We start from the raw sequence: 6,924 nt of genomic DNA, 5'->3' as shown, positions 1-6,924 counted from the left end.
GTATCTTCTAAAGACCTGCTATGCAACATAATGTCTATAGTTAACAATACAGAATTGTGCACTACACGTTTAGTCAAGAAGCTAGATCTCAAGTGTTCCTATCGAGGAAAAGCCAAATACACAAACAAAGGGGCAGAGAGGAACTCTGGGAGATGCTGGATGTGTCTATTACCTTGATTGGAATGATGGTATCACAGGCGCTTGCCTATGTTGAAACTCAGAACTGTACACATTAGACATGTGCAGTCCACTGTGTATCAATGATACCTCAATAAAGCTGTTTTCGAAAAAAAAGAAAAACACTGCTTGCTTCTTTTGGCAGCACATATACTAAAATTGGAAAGATACTAAGAAGAGTACCATGGGCCCTGTGCAAGGATGACAGGCAAATTCATAAAGCATTCCATATAAAAATCTTCATTTAAAAAAATTAAAAAGAAAAATAATTGGAAAAATTTAATTCCATGACCTTTAAAATTTTTTGTCAAAGTATTTAAAATTATCTCACTGTTGATTATAAATGTATATTACATAAAATTTAGTAAAACTAATATGTAATAATTTAAAATATTATAAACATGAAACATTTTAATGCTTCGTTTCTTTATTTCTATATTTATTCGATTTAAAAAAAAATAGTGCAGCCTGGGCAACATGGTGACACCCTATCTCTACAAAAAATACAAAAATTAGCTGGGCGTGATGGCACATACCTCTAGTCCTAGCTACTCAGGAAGATGAGGTGGGAGAATTGCTTGAGCCCAGGAGGTGAAGGTTGCAGTGAGCCAAGATCATGACACTGCGTTGCAGCCTGGGCAACAGAGGGAGACCTTGTCTCAAAAAAAAAAAAAAAAAGTAGTCACCAGTAGTCACCAATAGAAGTGAATACTAATTTTAAGTGATTCTCCTGTCTCAGCCTCCCGAGTTAGCTGGGATAGCAGGCATGTGCCACCACACCTGGCTAATTTTGTATTTTTAGTAGAGACGGGGTTTCTCCATATTGGTAAGGTTGGTTTCAAACTTCCGACCTCAGGTGATCCACCCACCTTGGCCTCCCAAAGCGTTGGGATTACAGGAGTGAGCCACCACACCCAGCCTCTAATTTATTTTAATCATTATTTTTCCTAGCTTCTATCATTCATTTATTTGTCCTGGTGGTACTCTGATATAGAAATGGGCAAGCTTAAAATAAGGGTAAAATCATCTTTTTAAAACTCAACTTACAATATGCCTTTTAAAAGTGGCATAGAGCAACAATGTACAGCATGACTATCTATAATATAATCTATAAGGCTGCCTTTCTAAATCAATATGTGGGTAACATTTCCCTTACATCTATCCTATAGGATATTTTACACCACCGCCAGTACTAATAAAAAATGAACTTACCGAGAAGTTTCCTGTTGATAATAATGTATGTGCTTCTCTGAATGTATGCCTTAGAGTAAAATAATACTTCCATTCCTGCCCAAAGCTGAGCACTTTCAAACCTAACACCAATGCTGGTACTTAGAAACCTATAAATGATTATCTCAGCCATGGGCTACATAAAATAAATTAAGTTTTAAAGATCGTAAAAGTAAAACCATGTGTCTAAACATATGGCATGTTCACTGGCAATGTGAATGCTCATTATATGAGAAATCTCATCCAATTTGTCAGGAAACTGAATCAAATATTTCCTGCCATGTAAGCCAAAGAGCTCAAACCAGTTCCCCTAAGGTTTGTGGTGAATTCACCCACGGAAAATACTTACTATTAAGGGTAATACAGAGGTAAGAAGCTAGAACCATAAATGAAGAAAAATTAAAATTCTACAATCAGTATTTATAAGTTCAAACCTCAGTTGGATGCTCTTATTCTATCAGAAACATAAATGGAACAATCCGGTGATTAGCAGGTTGGATGAAGACTAGAATAAAAATGGTGCCAGGCATTTAGCCACAGAACATCTGCCCATCCTCCTATTAAGATTTCTTGAATGTTTTTAAACCATCTGGTTCCACGGTTAGGTCAATCCAGGAGGGAAGAAGCTTGGACTCCTACTTGCCACTTCTAAAATGTTTCTAGCCTGGAAGTGATACATCTAGAAATGAATAAATATAAATTTAATGATAAATATAAAATTTCCATGTATATTTTATTAGCCATGTCAAGTCACATGTGATTATCATCTTCCCACACTTGTGAAGGAGACTGAAACTGAATATTGGTGACCAGTTTGATGCAATCACTAGATGGAACTTTGAGACAGTGGGTTTCATCAATCTACCTCCTCCCGGTCAAAGTACCTAGCTACACCCTTGATTTATAAGAAAGTAGAATAGCCTCTTTGGGAAAATATTCAAACTAGGTCGACAATTGTATATAGACTCAGTGGACTTAAAAAGCCATAATTGACCGGGCGCGGTGGCTCAAGCCTGTAATCCCAGCACTTTGGGAGGCCGAGGCGGGTGGATCATGAGGTCAAGAGATCGATACCATCCTGATCAACATGGTGAAACCCCGTTTCTACTAAAAATACAAAAAAATTAGCTGGGCATGGTGGCGCGTGCCTGTAATCCCAGCTACTCGGGAGGCTGAGGCAGGAGAATTGCCTGAATCCAGGAGGCGGAGGTTGCGGTGAGCCGAGATTGCGCCATTGCACTCCAGCCTGGGTAACAACAGTGAAACTCCGTCTCAAAAAAAAAAAAAACGCCATAATTGGTGCAGGTTGGAAATAACTCAAATTGTGGTGAGGGACAATGAAAGAGAAATAAAAGCACATGATATGTTTAAGTGAATCTCAGTAGTGAGGCCTAAGGACTGGGGACAAGTAATGTCTCCACAAATAGTTGAGTGATTAACCAATAATGAACATGATTTTCTTCTATAATAAGAGCACTTTTTTTTAAGTTTCCTAGTAGCATAAATTTCTGTGGAGACAAATATCAGTGGTTCCCATCCTTATATCAAGACTTTAAAGATATGCCTTCTATAACTTCAGAGCAGTCCTTAAGTATTTGCCCTTCCTTACCAAGAATTCAGTGAAGCTGCTTATCGGTACTGATCTACCATGCTCTCAAACACAAGAAAACATGTTAAAATCCCCTCAGCTCATGTTCCTTCAAAATAGATACCAAATTATCTTTATTTTTATAGTTCTTTTCAAAACTGAAAACTAACAGAATTCTAAGAATAAAATAGAATATTATTTTTCTAAGTGTAAAGACCACGTTAAACATAAAACACCGTAGAAGACTTATTTTCTCAAATGGCTCTGAAGTTTTTACATTACTAATTTTTCTTTTAAAAACCAACATAAGAATCCTAAAAGAATTAAAATAATCAAATGTGTAGATAAATATTATAATCCTCTTAGGAAAATTTCATGTCCAGTCTTCTCTAACACATGTCATAAGAAAATAGCTCAAATTCTAACCTACTGCAGGAAAGTTGTAGCATACATCACAAGAAACCAACCTCATCAGTATCAAAAGATAAGATTTGTAAATCTCTCAGTTTGTTTAAAATTCCATCCCTGATATTTTAATGACCTTAAGTTTTCAAATGCAAAAGATAAAATTAAGTTTGAAACTTGACACAAATAACTAAATAGAACAAACAATACTAAATTTCTGCAAAGTAATGCAACCTTTAGGATTGAATCTAAGTTTTCATCCCATAAAATTCAAGTAATGCAAGCAGAATTAAAAGTATTTCTCTCATGCATGCAATCATAAATAGCGTGATAAATATGCTACTGAATTCCATAGTTTTTCTCTCTTAAAGACTTAGTTCAGAAAACAGTTAGAAATGGGAACAAAATGATATTGCCTCAGCAGGAAAAAGATGGAAAGGAAAAAAGGAAGGAAGATGGTAATAGCTAACAGTCCAGCACGGTGACTCTCAAATGGCCTCATTTATAATTCATTTAAGAAGATCATCTTGATATCCATACTATGCTGAAACATGTTTACTTATTCTCTTTTCCATGATGCTACTACCCTCAAAAATCTTTACTGCAGCCTTTAAAATTCTGTCTTCTTAAAAAATATGGTGGAGGTCCATAATTTAATAGTACTTTTACAAAAAGAGTTAAAGATTCAATAGCAAAAAACTTCTACAGATTAAGAGGGAGATAGTCCCAGTTTGTGCATATTACTTGTCATTCTTTCTACCTTGAAATTGTACTACATTTCTATTAAAAGTCATTATAAAAAGTTATTTTCTCTATGTTCAAACTGGAACAAATGGGCTTACATTAAAGCTTATGGGATTTAAGTTAGATATCTGGAAGGAGCTGCTGACAGAGAAGGCTGTTAAGCCCTGAATTGTAAACTTGGAAAATCTTTTTATCTGCTAGCCTTTAAAAGAAATATAGGGTGATTTTGTCAACTAAGTTTGTTGAAAGACAGAAGAGAGACTAGCTAACATTTCTTGGAACACTTTCAGGACTCCTGTTCTCTGAATTGGTGATTATGTAATGATATTCTCATTATAAATATTTCCTCTAATGCCCTTTCTCTATTTTAATCCATCCCTCTGACAATTCTTAGATTTTTTTCCCCCCCAAAAACAGCTTCAGTGTAGAGAAGATGGTAAATTTCAATTATTCTGATAGGGAATATATTATATAAGGTATACATATTTTCAAAAAGGGAAATTAATGAGACTATCAATATTTAGAGACATAATTAATAATCTCCAATGATTAGAATAATTGAAGAGCCTCATTCATTTTCTGTAGATTTTTTTTTGTAGATTTTTTTTTTTATTACTCTCTGCCCCACTTGGCCATCCTATCCATATTTTTTACATAATATATGTATGAATTGGGAGATTTTGCTTTGCACTTCACAGCAACTGATTTCCAAAGGCACCTGAGTGATTTTGTGTACAAACAAAGTTGCTGCCTGTGTATTTCACCTGAGGAGTATTTTGGAAAATCTTTTATAGTGCTGAGTTGAGTTGGGCCTATTTAATTTGGTCTGGTCTCAGCTTTCATGAATTTTCTATTTGAGTCAGTGGTTTTCAAAGCCCTTTTAGGGTTTTTGTAACCTTCTTATCATCCTTGGGAAGAAATCTTGTTTGCTAAAGCTTTATGTATTACTTTATTTCACAGTCAAAGTGCTGAAGATTTTTACCAGGCAGGATGATCAAACTTAGTCGCTCAGACTACATTTGATTTCAACAGAAAATAAATTTTAACTTCTATTTTGTATGTGGTTGACTAAGTATAAATAATCTTTTCCAAAGAGTTCTCAGGTAACCAGTTTTAATGCAGTTTGTGATGGGATGTTGTATTATTTTAAATATCCTATATAATCTTTTAACATGATTAAGTGCTTATTTCTGATCTAGGTAAATAAATCTATTCCACAAATTTCTACCTACAATCTAGAAGTTAGTGATATTTGTCTTCTAAAATTTGATACAGCTGACACATATTTAAAATCAAAATCTAATCTCTTCACCCTGATAATCATGCCCTCGAATGATACTTGTTTCTTTTTCATAATTCATAATTAATCTCTTTGTGTACTTCCTATTTAACAAATTTTCAGCAACTGAACAGGTTCAATTCACCATTTAAATCCAGTGAGCTGCACTTACACTTGATGTGGATTTAACACACCCGCCTGACTATTCCCAACCTGAATTCTACATCTATCTTTAATTCAGTTTTAAACGTCAATTTTCGGTGTTCTTTTATAATTCTAAAAGTGAATGCTAGTTTTTGGGGCACTGTTTACACTTATGTTCATGCAGTTTGTCAGTCGTTGTATATTTTCCTGTGTAAATTTAAACCCAAGCACATCACAAAACCCAGATGTCAGCTATAGAATGGTCCCCAAGCAGAAAGGGAAAATAAAGAGTGGGGTATCTCTTCCACCTCTTTCTGAAAACCCTGTACATTGTCATCAGATGCAACCCTTCAGTCTAGAATGTTACTCCTGGGACCATACAGCCATGAGGATAGAGACAAATTGGGTTGGGGAAGCCTAGAAAAGGAAGGGAAGAAGTCAAAGATACTGAATCTGTTACAGCCTGCCTCCTTGGCCTCTTCTCTTGCCATAGACTTCACCTGTATTTCATCAATTAGACCAAGTACGGAGAGGGAAAATATAAATCTGGGCACAGCAAGAAAATGCAGTCATGGGGATAACCGAGAAATTCCCTGAGTGCCAAATGACTTTAGCAGCAGAGGAGGCCGTTAAAAGTAAATCTGCCCCGTATCAGTTGAGTTCTGTGTGCCTCTGCATTCCTTAGGACATCGGGAGAATCTTGACTTAATTCTAATCTCTAGTTTGTTAAAATGATTAATCTTTTTATTTATAGCAAACACATTCTGTGAAAGTCAAAATTAATAATTGATTGATTCACTGAATGGCTGGTAAAAATTTGAAATAATTTTTTTTTTTTTTTTTTGAGACCCAGGCTGGAGTGCAATGGCACGACCTCAGCTCACTGCAACCTCCGCCTCCTGGGTTCAGGCAATTCTCCTGCCTCAGCTTCCTGAGTAGCCGGGACTACAGGCACACGCCACCATGCCCAGCTAATTTTTTGTATTTTTAGTAGAGACGGGGTTTCACCATGTTGACCAGGACGGTCTCGATCTCTTGACCTCGTGATCCACCTGCCTTGGCCTCCCAAAGTGCTGGGATTACAGGCCTGAGCCACCGCGCCCGGCCTGAAATAAATTTTATAGTAATTTTGTTTGTCTGCTTGACCAGGTACTACCTGATGTTTTCAATTAATCAAACAAATTGCATACCTCCAGACACCATTAAAAAACAGAGGGTCTTGAATACTTTTCCAACGTCAATTAAATAATGCCTCTGTGACTTTTGTTTGGTATAAGAAAAACTAAGATATCTTGGTTATACCAGATATCTAACAGGAAAGGTTACAACTTTAATTACTTTATGGGGCTGATAAATA

The 6,924-nt window shown here is 35.8% G+C and overlaps 1 non-coding gene across 1 annotated transcript; it reads left to right on the top strand.

The window, feature by feature from the left end:
• The first annotated feature begins 306 nt into the window (after nucleotides 1-306).
• LOC118148144 (U6 spliceosomal RNA) lies at nucleotides 307-413 on the top strand. Its single transcript, XR_004734934.2, has one exon. It is a non-coding gene; the product is annotated as a U6 spliceosomal RNA (small nuclear RNA).
• Nucleotides 414-6,924: the final 6,511 nt, after the last annotated feature.

The sequence above is a fragment of the Callithrix jacchus genome, chromosome 15, assembly GCF_049354715.1.
Source record: "Callithrix jacchus isolate 240 chromosome 15, calJac240_pri, whole genome shotgun sequence".
Taxonomy (NCBI): domain Eukaryota; kingdom Metazoa; phylum Chordata; class Mammalia; order Primates; family Cebidae; genus Callithrix; species Callithrix jacchus.
This window is presented reverse-complemented; position numbering and strand designations above follow the sequence as displayed.